Here is a 17879-nt window from a genome sequence, read left to right as displayed (position 1 = left end):
CATAGATTTCTGTTCAAATTGGGCAAAAAAATAGTGTATTAAAGAGTTTTTTGCTTACCTAGTCAATCATCCCAATATTGGCCTTTGCATAATTTTATGGATATGGATTCTATGAATAATTTGTTTATTCCATGCAAGCTAATGTATAAATAGTAAGCCGACAACTACGGTGATTAAACATTAAAAGGAGTCCAGTAGCCATTTAAATGGCTAAATGGAAGAGAATAGAAGATGTTGGCGATGAAAAATTCCTCAAAAATGAAAGCCTTCTTTGTTATGTATTGAGTGTTTCGTCTGGCTTTGTGAGCCAGTGTATTGTACGGGTACTCAGTGACTGGATGTCTCATTTGTGATGCAGAGTGATGCCAACAGTGCGGGTTCAGTTCTCATACTGGCAGAGGTTATTCATAAAGGCCCTGCCTTCTCAACCTTGCTCAGCGCCTGAGGTGTGGTGATCTGCAGGTTAAATCACCAATAGTTAGATCTCTCTCAATAAAGGAGAGAGCAGCCTAAGCCCTCTGCGACTTTGGCAACTTTCATACTGTTTCTTATCTCCTGAGGTGTCAGCAATTTCTTTGTCCTTCCTGCCAATATTTATCCATTTTTGCATTTATTTAACAATTATTTGTTGAACAAGTTTTCCATCACCTTCTTGAAGTATACTACATGCTTTCTCAGTATGAACTATATTCCCCAGACTGGTATCATCTGATATTGAGTTACTTATTCCTAAGACCAAATCACTCACGTAAGTCATGAATAACAGAGTATGGATAAGTCTGAGGGCTAGATACATGAAAAATGAGTGAACAATGAATGTATAAAGATGGCAGAGAGGTTGAATGAACAAATGAACTCTGAAGAGTGGATGAATGAGGGTTGAAACAAGGATACATGCACCTTCCTATAAGGGATGGTACATATTGTGCTATTTCCATTCAGAATTCCACTCCTCAACTTACATATTAAATGACAACAGGGCAGATTTTAAAGGCAATCAATCCCTTCTGTTATCAATCACTTTCCTGTTGGGCAATTTGTGGATCCAGAATAATTCCCAGATGGCATGAGTTCTATTGGACTGCAGGTGAATAGACTGGGCTGAATTCCCAGAAACTCTCCCAGGAATGTTCCCACAAAACAGATATAGGACTTGGCAGGGAACATGCAGATAGCTCATCCATTTATGTAGGGCAGAAGGCTCTGTTGAGATAGACTCACCCCAAATTGTGGCCTGTTCTATATACCCTCCAACTGAATTTGCTATGCTTATTTGGATTCACAGAATTGGACCCAGGGCAACTTTTCTCAGTTTTTTGTAGAAAACGTCTGGAAGCTCATAAACACTAGTGAGCATTATTTGCACTCATGAAATAGACATTGACCCACTATTGTATTATTCTGTGCGTGTGTGCACGCGCATGAGTGTGTAAGAAAGTGATTCATTGCAAAGTGTTGTAAGCTGTGCTATCAAGCACACTCTCATCAATGACCTGCTTACTCACGCCCAGTTTGGATTCCACCAATGCCACTTATCTCCATCCTCTTCATAACCTTCCACTAAACATGGACAAAATAACTGAACTGAAGAGGTGAGGTGAAAGTCACTGCCCTTGACATCAAGGCACCATTTGACATGTGGCATCAAGGAACCTTAGCAAAAGTGAAGTCATTGGTTGGAATCATTCTGAGCACAAAGGAAGATGGTTGTGGGTGTTGAACGTCAATGACCTTAGCCCCTGTCATTGCTGCAGGAGTTCCTCAGGGTAGTGTTGCAGGCTCAGCCATCTTCAGCTGCTTGATCTCCCTTCCAAATAAGGTTAGAGCTGATTATGTTCGATGATGATAGCACTGTATTCATTACCATTACTATCTTTTCAGATACTGAAGTAGTCTGGCCCTGCATGCAGAAAGACCTGGACAATATTTAAGCGTGGGCTGGTATGTGATGAGTAACATTAATGCCAGACAAGCAACAGCCAATGACAATATCCAACAAGACAGAATCAATCTATCTCCTCTTGACTTTCAATGACACGGTTATCACTGAACTCCCACCATCATCCTGGGGATCATCACTTACGAGAAACTTACCTCAACCAGCCGCACAGACACTCTGACTAGAAGAGCAGGAAGAGGTTCAGATTTCTGCAGCAAGTAAATTATCTCCTGACTTCTCAAAGTCTGTTCATAAGGCAGAAGTCAGGTTTGTGATGGAATACCCTCCACTGCCTGGCAGAGTGCAGTTCTAACCAAGAGACTTGACACCACCCAGGTAGAATAACTCACTTGGATGGAACCCCATTCAGTATCTTAAACGTTTATTCCCTGCCATGAATAGGTTCTCAGTGGCGGCAGTATAAATCATGTAGCTGACGTTCTATAACACTTCACCAAGGCTCCTTTAACAGTACCTTCTAAATGCTTAATCTCTCCTGGCTAGAAGACCAAAGGCAGCAGGCGCATAGGAGCACCACCACCTCCAAGTTCCCCTCGATGTCAGAGTCCATTCTAACTCATAAATATATTACTGTTCCTTCACGGTCGCTAGGTCAAAATCCTGAAATTCCCTCCCTGACAGCACAATGGATGCACCTACATCATGTTGACTGTAACAATTCAAGAAGACAGCTCATCACCATGCTCACAGAGGCAAATAGGAATTGGCTAGACCTTGTCTGTGATACTCACATGCAACAAAGAAAAAAATTCTCAGTGTATCAGTGCTTCATTTAAAGTTTCCCAGACAATGCATGTTGATTTTTCCTGGCTCAGGTTTGTAAAAGCAAAGTGTCTCCACAATTAATGGTGACTCAGTGTATAATGTAAGGACGCATTTATGCTCTGGACAGCGACATGTTCATCTTGAGGCAGCGATACTGGCATATTTTCTGTATTAGTTGCAGTACACCTGCACGCCTAAAATAGGCACAAAGAGAGTGTGCACTCAATTACAACTCAAAATGATCTTTGTGTTTTTCTGATTGCAGTGGTGTTAGATTAAATGGGACAAGCAATGCTGTATGTAGTGGGGATCTGGCCATCTGGGGCAAGGATATGCTGCCCCCTTGATGTTGGACTTGTTGATTTCCTCTTAAACAGCAATGGCTGGGTTTTTTTTAGAACCAACTGGGAGCTGGCAGAATGCAATAGCCTCAAATCTTTTGTGTTTGTCTTCAAAGAAGCTCGGAGTTTAGCAGCCAGCCGGATAATGGATCACAATGAGATTTTTTTTCACATAAAAATGTATTTTACTTTATGTAAAGTTTCATTTTGTACAAGTTCAGCATGCTGGGAGATCAGAACAAAGGCTACTTTCATATGGCTATTACATTAGCTCAATTAAAAATGTCAGCTGTCATGGGGAGGATATTATTTTTGAGTTTCACTGAAACTGGAGTTTGTTTGTGCCAACTTCACTGTCATTAAAGTGGAAGAACTCACCCTATACCCTGCTGTGTTTAAATACAAGCATTTAAAGAAATGAGCCTCAAAATTATTTACCATTCATGTCTTAGATTTAGCGTAATCTAATTGAGAGTTTAGAATTAAGCCTGATTATGTCCGGTTTCCTTCTTCTATGGCCCGGTTGATTCAAATCAGAGTCATGGGTACTTCTAAAGCTGCTCTATCATTACCTCACACCTAAAGGCAAGTGCAATGGGATTCTAAGCCTCTCTGGAAATTACACTAGTTCATCCTGCAGGTTTGCCACACAAGTGCGACAAATGGGCCCAACAATGTTGTGTCCAAGCAACAATTCGTTTAAGAACAACTATTTAACATTTGAGGGAAGGCAGATCAATGAAGGAGCATCCAAGTTTGTTGCCTTGAAGCTCAGGTCATTGGTGATGCAGGCAGGGAAGGGAGATTCTTATAACTCGGAAGTGTAGATGGCCAGGATCAGCTTTAGTAATGTGGTACCTGTTCTTATTATTCCAATGACCTGATCTTCGTAATTTGGTACCCGATCATTGAAAAGGCAAATGGACAAGAAGTCCATTTGTGCAACACAATTGTGGCATTTCTACTCCATTTGTGACATTTCCACTCTAATTCTGGATTTCTTTACTCTCTTGTATTCAAAGAGAACCTGATATTTCGGTACTGTTGAACATTTTAGTTGAACCAAATTTAAAATGAATTTTGATGCATCTATATATTTACAGACTCCAATTAACATTGTGAATGTATTTCCCATTTGTAAATGCATTTGTGTTAACTCTTTTTTTTACAGTCAGATACCTGTGCATGCTTCTGTCTTCATTAGCACTAAGTGAGGGCAATACTGCATTCATAACAAAATTACAAGCATTACAAGTGGTGACTTTAACTTTCCAAATATTGATTGGAACCTTTATAAGTCGAGTAGTTCGGATGGGATACTTTTTGTACAGTGTGTGCAAGAGAGTTTCCTGAAACAATATGTGGATAAGCTGACAAGAGGTGGGGCCACTTTGGACTTCGTACTGGGTAATGAACCGGGCCAAGTGTTAGATTTGTCTGTGGGACAGCACCTTGGAGATAGTGACCACAATTTGGTGTCCTTCATTATTGCACTGGAGAGGGATAGGGTCACACGACAGAGCAAGGTTTATTATTGGGGCAGGGGTAATTATGATGTGATTAGGCAAGAATTAGGGAGTATAAGATGGGAGCAGAAACTGTCAGGTATGGGCACAAACAAAAAGTGGAGCTTTTTCAAGGAACGAATACTGTGTGTCCTTGATAGGTATGTCCCTGGCAGGCTGGGAGGAAATGGCTGAGTGAAGGATCCATGGTTCACAAAGGAGATTGAATGTCTTGTCAAGAGGAGAAGGGAAGCATATGTAAGGATGAAAAAACAAGGTCCAGTTGTGTCGCTTGAGTGTTACAAGGTAGCTAGGAATGAGTTAAAGAAAGGGCTTAGGAGAGCTAGGAGGGGGCATGAGAAGTCCTTGGCTGGTAGGATAAAAGAAGACCCCAAGGCTTTTTACTCTTATGTGAGAAATAAAAGAATGACCAGGGGGAGGTTAGGGCCAGTCAAAGAATGTGCAAAAGTTACTAGGGGGCATAATTATAAGGTTCACGGTGGGAGATATAGGAGGGATGTCCGAGGTAGATTCTTTACTCAGAGAGTGGTTGGGGTGTGGAATAGACTGCCTGCTGTGATAGTGAAGTCGGACACTTTAGGAACTTTCAAGTGGTTATTGGATAGGCACATGGAGCACTCCAGAATTATAGGGAGGGGATAGCTTGATCTTGGGATTGGACATAGCTTGGCACAACATTGAGGGCCGAAGGGCCTGTACAGTGCTGTAATATTCTATGTTCTAAAAGAAATGAAACAGGCTCTACTTAGGATGGATTTGATGTTGCATCCTAATAATGATGTCCAAGGGAATGAGGGATTAAAAAGTGGTTTGTAATGACTGACTACTTGATTTTATTTTTATTTTTCATTCATTCTCCTGATCTGGGCATCTCTGTTGTCTGTTCCCAGTTGCATTGAAAAGGTGACAATGGCCTATCTTCTTGAACTGCTGCAGTCCATGTGGTGAAAGTGCTTTCTCAATACTGTTAGGTCTGGAGTTCCAGGAATTTTCCATCATGACAATGAGGGATTGTGGACATGTGCCTACAGCAGGATAGTGGTTGACTTGAAGAAGAATTTGGAGCTGGTGGAATTTCTGTGCATTTGCTGTACTGTTCTTCCAGATCATGTGTTTGTGAGGTGCAGTTCAAAAAGAAGTCTTGGTAAATGCTGGCAGTATTTCCTTATTTTGAAGATGTTACTGCAATGTATAAAGTTTCACAGTTTCTTTATCCAGTCTATCTATTTTGGAGACATTGATATTGAAAAGTTACTTGAGCTCCTATGAAGTGGAAATGCTGATGTTCGTGAATATGACTGTTTGTAGATCCCAGCATTGAAATATGCTCAAGTACATGAGCATTAAGTCATGTGAATGGAGGGAAGGTTGTTAGGAGCATTATTTTTGCTTGTGAAGTACAGATTTAATAACCATATTTGACACGTTACATGTAAATAGCACAGTAATACAACAGGGATCAGATTATTGATATAGATATTACTTTGGATACCAGACAATATTTCTCTGTTGAGAAATTTCTTATTTCTCTTTTTAAGTTAAGACATGTCTACCTTGAGAGAATGCTCAGGTAGCATTTCCAAGCAGATATGGAAAGAGCATTCTAATTAGTTAAACTAGTGACCAAAACAATTACCTTAAATTAAAGCTAATTTTAGTCCTCAAAACTCTGAACACACTAAAATCCATAAATTCCCCAATGCATTCTTGTTTAATTAATTCATTTCTTCGCATTTCTTCATAGTAATATAAATGTAAAATATGGCACAAAAATGAAAGAAATACATTTTAGCCTACAACTGTATTTAGTTTGAAAGATGGCATCATTATCAGTTAAATTAACAATACTTTTGCATGTGTATTCACTTATCTGTGTAATTAAATCTTGGTTAAACACACCACATGGGTGGTAATAGTGCTTAGGAGACTTGTTGACTTTCTGTTATTTTACCCCCCTCCCAAACAATTAATTGAGCTAAAACATTTTATTCAGTAAATTATTTAATCAACTTTAAATCGTTATTTAAATGAATAATTAAGCATTGTTTAATTAAGGTTTTCAAGTGCAATTGGCTCCTACTTAATTAATCTACCATTTTCACAATAAATGAGATTTGATGGACTCATTTGCAACTTCTTCATGTTGGCATCTCTGTGCGATCAGTTGTTTACAGTTTTGAGGTTTTGTTTCAGAAGGAACACTGGAGTGGTTTCTGAATGCCAATTGGGATAAAATGTAGATCTTTTTAAACAAAAGTTAACTTTTCCTTTCAGATTAAACATATAATTTTATTTAAAACAGGTGCTAAGCTATAGAAAGTTTATCCTTTGCACGGAATGCCATGTTGGAAGTTCCACCATTCCCAATCTTTATGATCTGACCATGCCTCATGCAAGAGAGAATCTGAACAGAGAGTTTCTTTTTATTAATTCATTTTATTTGTTGACTGTAGATCAATCATTTGTCATCTTGATCTCTAGGGGAGAACCTGGAACTTGGGTTATTGTGGTTGAACAAGATCGCTGTTCAGGTCACTTGATGTTCCTGAGAACTCTAGTTGGGCCTCTTCCCATTTATGATTAACCCATTATTCCAGCAAGAGACTCACCTACAATTTGAAATAAAGCTTTAGCGTGAATCTGAAAGCTCGTCACTCTTCCTAAATATCATCACCAGTCAGTTTGATTGGCTAGTTGGAACTTGATTGGCATTTGTTTGACCCACTTAAACATTTTAACAACCATTATGTCTTTAATGTTGATTTTCTGATTCACTTTGATTATCAGTGAGATTTTTTTTTACCAGCAAGGCCAAAGGAAATCTCTGATATTAAATAATTAATTCTGACATAAGCAACTCCTTTTATACTTCTACTTATCACTCTAGAATTAATTAGGTTTGATTGCAATTTAGCTATTGTAGTCATCTTGTCACTTTCATTTGAGAACTGATTAGTCACTTAGCAGTATTGACTCGATTAGCTTATATATTTATCTAGGTATTCTACAATCAGTTGCTGTCAATTTTATCTGTATTTTTCTTTAATCAATTAGTCATTAGGTTTTGCAATTTACGTATTTTTTTACAATTGGAACTTCCAAGTAAGTTTGGTTCTTTGTCAATCTATTTTCTGTTCTCAGTCAGAAGATCAGCTTCCTTTCCAGAATTGAGCTTTGACATTTTCTGAGCTACTTATTACAATGATGTGATATTTAGCATTGCATTTGCGCAAACGTTGCTCCAGATTCACTATCAGCCGCTGCAGCTTGTGTACTGATTGTACTGTTTAAGTTTTTTATATGCTTTATTTATAATCCAACAATACGCGAATAGTGTGGATCTTAGAGTTAGGTTTGACTGCGTTTCCATCTTTCATTCATCACTTTTCACAGACTGGCACTACTCTGCGTGCCCTTAGATGGCAAAGACTGAAGTAATGGGAGCTGAATCATTACAGGTTTTGAATAGAATCAGAGTAATCACACTAGGAAATGTGAGTGGGTGCGGGCTCAGACTTAGTGAGCTTTCACATATTTGGAATAAAATTTTCACTGATCAATTGTATATGCAAGTTCACAAGTTTAAAACATACTGAACAAGCATAATTTAATTTTTATGTTGGTACACGTGGGGTGGGATTCTCCCTTTGTGCATGCCCCAAGACCAGAAATTCCTGCCAGAGTTGAATGGACCTTTAAATGATTTGCCAGATTTTCTGTCTCATCCGCTACAATTCCTGTGGCGGGTGAGACAGGAGAATTTTGGCCCCGGCCATTGGGAGATTAATTGTCACCTGTGAAAAGCATTGTAAATTTTAATGGTAATAAGGAAGGATGTAAGTATTGTACTATTTTTTACAAAAGCTACAGTCCTGAACCTACATGCCAAGGATAAATTCAACTTGTTGTCAAGCACTTGAAAGGTTATTAAAATTTAAATTAATCTTGGTCAACACTTAAATAAAATAAGGCATGGACCAGGGGAATACAAACACTGCAGCTCAAGCCTCTCAATGTTTCCCTTCTCATCTTTCAACCTATGGATATGATTGTGCATCAGCCATTGTGCACCAGTAACATGACACAAACATCATGCAAGGAAATATCAGGGGGATGATTCTCCCATCCCGCTGCGCTGATTTCTTTGTGCAATGAGTTAACACGATCCACCCTGGGCACATCCACAAGGGGCCAATTTGCAGCATCATCAGCTCCAGAAATAGGCATGGAACTGCATTACATATGCAGCCCTTCATTTTAATGTATTTTAGATACTAGTGGGCTCAGGACTGTAGTCTGTGGTCCAATAACATTCCATTCCTCCCCCTCCAACCATCCCCCCCACCGCGGCCACGAGTATTTCACTCTTGGTGGGGTTTACAGTAGCTCCCCACTTGCAGGGGGCTGGTGGCCCAACCCTGCTGGAGTGAAGGGGTGGCAACCTAGGTGTACACAGAGGGTCGGGTAGCAGAGGTGCCCCCTGGGCATTGACACATTGACAAAGCCAGTCTGGGCCCGTGGCGCTGCCCAAGGAACAAAGTGCCAATATCCAGGAGGCACCTTGGCACTGCCCACTGGGCATCGGGCAGTGCCAAGGGGGTGGGGCTTGACTTCGGGGGGTCGGGGGATGTTGGCTGGAATGGCCAGTGGGTTGGAGGACTTGGGAGGTAGTGGGAGATCGAGGCTGCAGGTGTTGGCGGGTAGAGGCCAGCAATCGGCCCATGGGTCCGTGTGGTGGTGGAAGGGCAGCAATTTGGGAGTCTCATCTCTGTGGGGCCAGCAAGTGGGAGGCCAGCAGATCGGGCCCACTGTGCATGTGCCGCTCTCAGCGCTGACAGATCGGCACATGCGCAGTCCCCCTCTCAGCACATGCTGCCAGTGTCTCCAATGGGAATAGGCCCAGTTCCCTGATCTTTTACGTGATTCACACCAATGCACTCTGCAGTGCATAGTGTGGGAGATTCATTCTGAAAATCCTGCTGAAAAGACCAGTGTGATTTACTCCAGTTTTTCTGCAAATTTGACATTTAGAATTTTTTTGGGAGAATCGGCCCCCAGTTATTGTATTTTAGTTTGGTGGTAAATCTTAAAGATTGTTCATCAGAACTATTGGAAAGCTCCATATTAGTTGAATAGTGATGTGGGACATACAAATGCTCACCTGAACAGGTAGGCAAGGGTTTAGTTTAAAATTACATCTAGAGGACAACACCTTGAGAAATAAAACATTGCTTCACTTCTGAACTCAAATGCCCAGCTTGGTTTTGAGCTCCAACATTAACATAGGCTAAAATCTGCAATCTTCTAATGTAAGAAGCAATTGTGCTAACGACTGTGCATCAAAATCATAATTGTGAATGTATTAGGTATATTGCACCTTGATACTTTGTAAAAATGATAGCACATCTGAACAGGGGCACAAAATGCACTTACAAATTTATACACACACAACCATTTTCTATGTCACAGTACAGATTTGTTCATGGTGACAGTGCGTTAACCCCTTGCTTCATGGCTGGAATCAGACAGAGATAGCCACATCTGGGTGCAGAAGTGGTTTAAATTAGTTTGGGGCCTGGATTTTGTTGCTAACAGTAGCTGTTGCAGTGACAATGAGATAACAAGAACATATGATATTGTGCATACCAAGGAAATAATGACTGAAGCATAATCAGTACAAGATTACCCAAGTGAAAATCAACAATGAGTTCACCAGAATAATTAGGCCAATTCTATGATATTCCTTTCTGTGGATAGAACTAAGAACTCCCAGCTTAGGCAATGTCCAGCCCTGTCCCCCAACCACAGCCTGTTTTTTGATTGATAAGGAGCGGATAGAAATTCTGCATCTTACAACTCAATACAGAAGTTCGCTGAAATTTCTGGGGCCTCAGCATAAACCAGCTCTCTCTTGTTTTCTTGGAGTTCCACCAGTTTTCCACCAATGTTGCAGAAGGAGATGAGTCGGCTTTTAGTGAAATTTTAGCACAATTTTTCTGTCATTCCATAAAATTACGTAAAGCATACACCAAAAGCAGAAACATATAGTTGTTTTATAAATTGCCACAAACCAATTAAACAGTAAACAATGGCTAGAATTTCTCTAGCTGTTCATGGCCAACTGCCACTGTCAGAGACGATGAAAAATTTGGCGCTCAGCCAAATCTCCCTTCACTGCAGCAGAATGGGAGAATCCTACTGGCGGGAATGGCTGGAGAATGATAGATTCCAAGGCATGGCTTGAAGGAAGAAAACTACAGTTTATATACAAGTTTTATTTCCCCCAAAGTGTATGATATCACCTAAAATAAAGTTTATTTATTAGTCACAAGTAAAGCTTACTGCAATGAAGTGACGCCTAAGTTCTCCTATTCGCCACAGTCCGGCGCCTGTTCGGGTCAATGTACCTAACCAGCATGTCTTTCAGAACGTGGGAGGAAACTAGAGCTCCCGGGGGAAACCCATGCAGACAACATGCAAACTCCACACAGCCAGTGACCCAAACCGGGAATCGAACTGATGTTCCTAGCATTGTGAAGCAGCAGTGCCAACCACTGTGCCACCATGCCACCCCTGATTGCAAGGTTAGGTTGCAATTTTCTGCCTTACTCCGAGCCATCATTTATTCATTCATAAATTAATTGAAGTTAATTGTTGCACTTTCATGCAGTGCAATGTTCTCTCACCATCACCTATTTTTGATTAAACATGTTGTGGCTTTCACTCCACTATTCTATTCACAAGTGCAGAATAAAGTTCTTCTCTTCTGTGGATGTTGTGCTGTTAATGTAGCTCAGGCACTCATTAAGATATTAGTGTAAGAGAGAAAAATATATAGATTAACCTTAATAATAACCCCCTTCTTTATTTTACCCAGCTGCCCGATTCCTAATAAGTCAGCTTAAATAGGTTTTTTTTGTGTCATACACCCTTGAACACTGCAATTATAGGGTAGTTCACAATCCTACATGCTAAGCGTTTCTGTACATGGGCTGTAGAAACAAGTGATGAAATAATTGATGTACTATGCTGCACATCAGGAAATAAATTAGCATTCCAAGTAAACATTTTAAAAGTACATAATGATTCCAGTATATATATATTACATATATATTTTAAAAATGGATTTGACTGTCACAGGTTAATTAGGTAGACTGGTTGGAAACAGCCGCATATAGAGACAATTTAAGACGGTTTCCTTTTCTGATGAAATATTACCTACTGATTGGTTTAGCAAACAATGAGATTTGTAGCTTGGCCTGGACACTGTCATGTCAAGACTCCTATAAACATAGTTTAAAAGTAAGACCATTAAAAGGTGCAACGTTCTCGTATGTATCTCAGCTTTTAACGTAGGTCTGTCAGGAAGGAAACATGCAGAAACATTTAGGTAGATAGCAGTGCCTCTTGGTCCCGGGAGTTGACTGAGGGCAGCAGGATATCTGGCAAATATAATATAGCAGTTAAACAAAAAGGTAGTCTTTGAAGAGATTACCTCTTTGTATATAATGACATGGGGGAGGTCATATGTTCCGAGCCCTTGTGCCATTTGAGGCATCACTATAGGTAAGTGGAATCCATTTAGAGACATCTATCTGCAATTGTAGTTATGCTTGACGTTGCAAAGAAACCAGAACATATATTTACTGCAGGAAACAGCAGCAACTGAAGTATCTCAACATTACTGGATTTTCTGATCCCTGATACATACGTACTTCAAAAGCACTGTTCTTAGAATATCTCAAGATATTCAGCCACTAAAAGCCCATACCGCTCCATCTATTGGATATTTCTATTAGACATTTGCACGTATTCATGTATTCAGATAAACATAATATGCGGGGTCTGAGTGAAGTAGCATTACTTGATGCCATTTTATTCAAGCACTGTTACACAGCGGCTTACATGTTAACTCACACTCTCGTTTTCGGCTGAAACTTAACTCCCAAAAACAGGTGACACAGAGATTAAAATGCAAAGCAATCTGGAACAGGAGCAAATACCACCTCAAAACTACCCATTCCTACTTTTAATGCAAGTCCAGAGAGGGACACTTAAGAAACTAGCTTATGGGAGATGAGTTGGTCATTTAAGTATTTTAATGAGGGTGCATGCCTTCATTTTAACTTTGTTAGTCATAGGCAACTGGATTTCACCAACAGCTTAAAAGAGGCAAGAAAAACTGAATCCTGAGGTAAATGTTTGGGCCAGGAGGAGTGGCATGGCTCCTCGAGGCCCGAAATTAAATCCCCACTCTGCAATTGTTTGCTGCCTTCACACTATCATTGTGGGTGGCACAGTGGTTAGCACTGCTGTCTCATAGCGCCAGGGACCCGGGTTCAATTTTGGCCTTGAGTGACTGCCTGGGAAGAGTTTGCATGTCCTCCCTATGTCTGTGTGGATTTCTTCCGGGTGCTCGGGTTTCCTCCCACAGATGAAATTTGTGCGGGTTAGGTGGATTGGCCATGCTAAATTGCCCCTTAATGTTCCAAGATATTTAGATAGATGGGATTAGCCATGGGAAATGTATGGAGATAGTGCAGGGGAGAGGGCCTGGGCAAGATGGCGTATCAGATGAGTCAGTGCAGATTTGATGGGCCGAATGGCACTAAAGGGGTTCGAAGACAAACCCCCATTTGACTGCCTTTTGGCTCCTTGACCACCACTTTGTCCTACCCACTTCCATAGTGCACCACAATAGGACCCTGGGCGCACTATAGAACGCTGAGCCACCATTGAATCCTCTCTTCTATAACCCTTGGCCCCTCTGCATTCCCTGATGCCCATTTCCTTCCCCTCCTCCAAAAAAAATCTCATAAGATTTGGCCCTGTGAAGCAAGCTTCCAGTCTCAGATCTATGTGGATTGTAACACCGCAGAGAGTAAAAGTTAACGCAACCCTCCATTTAAATTCTGAAAGACATCCAGTAAACCTATTCTCCAGTTTCCCCAACTCACAACAGCTCTTCCAGGCCTCTCCAATTTCCGCCACCAGAACGTGATTTCAGACTAAAATCCATAAATCAGAAGGCTATGAGTTTAAGCTTAAATGTGGGATGGGGTTACAGAATCTAGGCTGACTCTTATTCAGTATTAAGTATTCATCAAGACCCCTTTGACAACACTTTCCAAGCCCATAATCTCTACTACCTAGAAGGATGAGGGAAGTAGTTGGATGGGAAAACCACCACTTGCAAGTTCCCCTCTAAGCCACACACCATCCTGACATGGAACTATGGCAGCATTCCAACACTGTCGCTGGGCCAAAATCCTGGAACTCCCACCTAAACAGCAGTGTGCGAGCTCCTACAACACATGGACTGCAGCACTTCATGGACCACCTTCTCAAGAGCAATTATAGATGGACATTAAATGCGAGAATTGCCCACATCCCAGAAACGAATAGAAAAAAAAGAGGACATTGAGTGTTATTTCTTAGATGAGACATGAAATAAAGATCCCATCTACCTATTGAAGTGAATATTAAAATGAATTCAGCTTCCTAACAATATTTATCCCTCAATGTAGACTACTGTAACTTGTTAACTGGTCATTTATCTGACTTGCTGCTTGTGGAACCTTGCTGTGTGTAAATTATCTGATGCATTTGCTTGCATGACAACAGTGCCCGCACTTCAAAGGAGATTAATTGGCAATGAAGTGGGGCATCCTGAGGATGTGAAAGGCTCTTCCTGAATACAAGTTCTTTCTCTATACTCTATTCAAATTTCGTTCTGAATTAAAGGCCCACATCATGTCACTTCTGCACAGTGGGAAGGTTCGGCCCCAATAGAAAACACAAAAGGAAACGCTAGATGCTTTTAGAACTCACAATGTGAAAACTATATTGAGCATCAGCTGGGAACAGAGAGATCAAGAATAAAATATAGAGAAGATATCTGTGTATGGTAATGAAGCGGGTTACAGCAAAAAGGATGTAATGCATGTATCAAATGAATTAAGATCATTACCCTAAAAAGTAATGCTGAATAAAAATTTAAAGGAAATGTGATATCCAAAAATAAATCCACAGACAATGGATTGAATCATTGTTTTGTCTGACATCAGGAGAATTTCTGGCTCCTGAACCATTGTTGCTATGGTATCGGATGTCCAAGGAATGGCAAACTAGCAGACAGGGAGCTTGCTCCCCCATTTAATTGAGAATGGGGAATGCTGAGCTGGAAGGCCAATAGGAGGTCCTCCAGCAATGATAAATCGGCAGATCCCACCTGGAGGCGACCTCTGAAAAGAAGGTAAGAAAATTTCAACTTAAAAGGCCACAGCTGCCAGGCCATCACCGTGGAGGTGCAGTGTTGGTAGCCAGAGGCTGCAGCAGTGGCCTGATTGTTAGTACAGTGAGCTGGGCACCTAGTGGGATGGAACAATGGTCCCCGCAGCCTCCCTGACCTGCATCCTGGAGGCCATTCTATCCCTACCACGATTTGACCTGAGTGGGGAACCCAGAAGCCGATTAAAAAGTTCTGTTGAGTGGCCTTAATAGCTCATTAAATTGGCCTAGTGGGTTGCCTGGTGCTTGTGGATGTTGTTAGCGCTAAACCCCTCATCCTCACCCCAATCCTGCCATCGGCAACCCGAGATATGCCATTCTCTGATGTCACCTCTGGTCCAACCATTGATGGGAATCTGAAATCATGCTCAATGTGCTGTGTTAGGCAAATGGGGAAGCCACCACACCTATATGCCATGAAGATAGTTAAACCAGCTTAAGTGCATGCCTCAAACTTTTCCCTTTCAAGGCAGGTTTATGGTTGTGAATCAAGAAACAAGATGTTATATAAAAATTCTTCCATGTTTTTCAATGAATACAATGCAACACCCACAACTAGTCACACTGTCAGGGATGCTTGTATGTAAGCAGCAATGGTTCAAACTTGTGAGAAAACAATAAACAAAGACAATGATGTCTCCAAAGCCATGAAAACCCCCATTCAGCTGCTTTACAGCCAATCATACCATTTAGCCACCCATTTAAAGCCATGTGATCTCCTGGGAGGGGCAAAGTCTCAGAAAAGATCAGGACTACTTTCGATAAAATCATGGGAAATTTCTCTCCATCTTTCGAAGGCAATCAGGTTGATTCAACAATCCTACTATTCCCAGCTACCTGATTAGGTACATTTTATAACTGATTATATCAGAATATCTGTAGGCTGTCATTATGATAAGAAAGTTAAGGGGAGATTTCATTGAGGTGTTATTATACTTTGACAGCATAAATGAGGAGAAAATGTGTACAGTACTAGGAGGATCAGTAGTCAAAGGATAAAGTACAATAGGGAAGATGAGGAGCTTTCTATTTAAGTGCAGTGAATTGTTATGGTATAGAATGATCTGGCTAAAAGGTGGAAGATTCAATTATTCAATAACATCCTCATCACATGCCATATTTCAGTGAAGATTGGAGCAAATAAGGTTGCAACGACCCTCTCCTCAATTTCCCTCATTGCAATGCTGCAACTCATCTTCAGCAAATTATCCATAGGCATGGAGATAAGCTATGGAACAGATGGAAAACTGACCAACCTATGTGCCACCTTCAACCCAAAATCAAAATTCCTCAGTCATCGGGCTGGATATTTGTATGGTTGGGGGGAATCTGGGCACCATTAATGCCATTTCTGACATGCACTCACTGGTGGGTTCAATGGCAGGCAGTGAGTAGGTGCGGAGAGGGCATTTGATGGGAATCTAAAAATTAGTTTCATGTCCGCATGAATTTCCACTGGTGCCTGCCATAGTGGATTGGAAAACCTGCTGGTGGATCTTCCAGATTCAGTGTCATGAGGAGATCCATCTTCCAACCTCAAAGTGTTTCTGCAAGTCCATCTTTCTTTTCAGGGTGATCATCTTCATTCTTCAAGGTGGGTCAGTGATATTGTGCGCACTTTCAATGTGGCACCCAGACATGATGGCAGGATGCATGATATCATGCCTGCACCAAGAAATATGCCAAACACCCTCAGCTGCACAATTAATAAGGTCAGGGAACAGAAGATATGGAGTGGTTTCCCATTGCCCTCCACAACGGGCAACTCTCCACCTTCCTGTTGTAGTCTCAGATAGGAAATTTCCACCGTTTGTGTCTGTTTTCACTGTAGAAGACTTAGAAACCCTCCCAAAAATACTTGAAAAATTAAGAGATGGAAAGGAGTGGGGAAACTTAAATCACCATTGGAACAGGGGAAGGTATAGCATAAGAAATAGTCCAAGAAAGGCACAGCACAATTCCTAGAAAATAATAATGTGATCAGGCAGACTGATTTGAGAAATCAAGTTTGATTAACTTATTCAAGATTTTTCAGAAGGTAAGACACAAGGAAATCCTGTAGATGTAACCACTTGGACTCCCAAAAGGTATTTGATAAGTGCCTCAACTTTCATTAAAACTTCTGGCAAAAAGAAGCAGTGGTGATGTTTGTAAGTTAACGTCTATGCAGTGAGTTGTTACAATCTGGAATTACTGGGGAAAACGGTAATAGAATCAGGTTTTAGAGTTACTTTCAAAAGAGAATTGGATAAATACTTGAATAGGAAAGATTTGCATGGTAAGGAAAAGGCAGCGGGGTGAGAATAATTAGATGTCTCTTTCAAAGAGCAGCCATAGTGACTATGGACCGAATGGAATCCTCCTTCTATATTGTATTCTATAATCCCTGACTATGTAATGTAGTCAGGAACAAACAATTTACCTTTGCTCTCAATGATAATCACACAGATGGCTACTTGAGGCTAAATGGTTGTGCTGGATAAGCAAGTTGGAGTAAGTGATGGACTCTGACAGATCAGGGCTTTAAACCGAATGGTTTTAGTTGACTTTTCCTGACACGACATGTAATTTGACTCATGTTTTTCTGTTTTGCTTTGTTTACCTGAATTAAAGTGTCACTTACCTGGCACAAAACATCATTACAGACATGGCAGAAGAACAAATTCTCACAGTATGAATCACTGGCCTGCAACCATGGCTTCATGCAGGTAGAGCAACAACATTTAAAAAAAAAAGGATTGTGTTGTACTGATCCAAATGCATTCCATTTGGGAATAGCCAGCTGAACAAAACCTGGCTATTTGGTTATTTAATATTTGATCCAAGCTTCTAGCTTGAAACATTTTTCAAACATTCAAGTATATTGTGGATTCATGTGCATGACATTTTGAATGAGAGCAACTGCAAGATTTGAAAAACAAACACTGAATATTCAGGAGATCACTCTGTTCAAACAAGGGTCTGAATACGCAATTGTGTGGAATCTGCATTAAGAAA

The 17879-nt window shown here is 40.7% G+C and overlaps 1 protein-coding gene across 1 annotated transcript in view; it reads right to left on the bottom strand.

Annotated features, from left to right (window-relative positions):
- Positions 1-17879, bottom strand: part of arhgap15 (Rho GTPase activating protein 15) — a 686224-nt gene that overhangs the window by 154053 nt on the left and 514292 nt on the right. The window lies entirely within an intron of this gene.

The sequence above is a fragment of the Carcharhinus amblyrhynchos genome, chromosome 11 (genome assembly GCF_965287045.1).
Source record: "Carcharhinus amblyrhynchos chromosome 11, sCarAmb.v2.hapA, whole genome shotgun sequence".
Classification (NCBI taxonomy): Eukaryota; Metazoa; Chordata; class Chondrichthyes; order Carcharhiniformes; family Carcharhinidae; genus Carcharhinus; species Carcharhinus amblyrhynchos.
The sequence above is the reverse complement of the archived record's forward strand: the minus strand, read 5'-3'. Positions and strand labels throughout refer to the sequence as shown.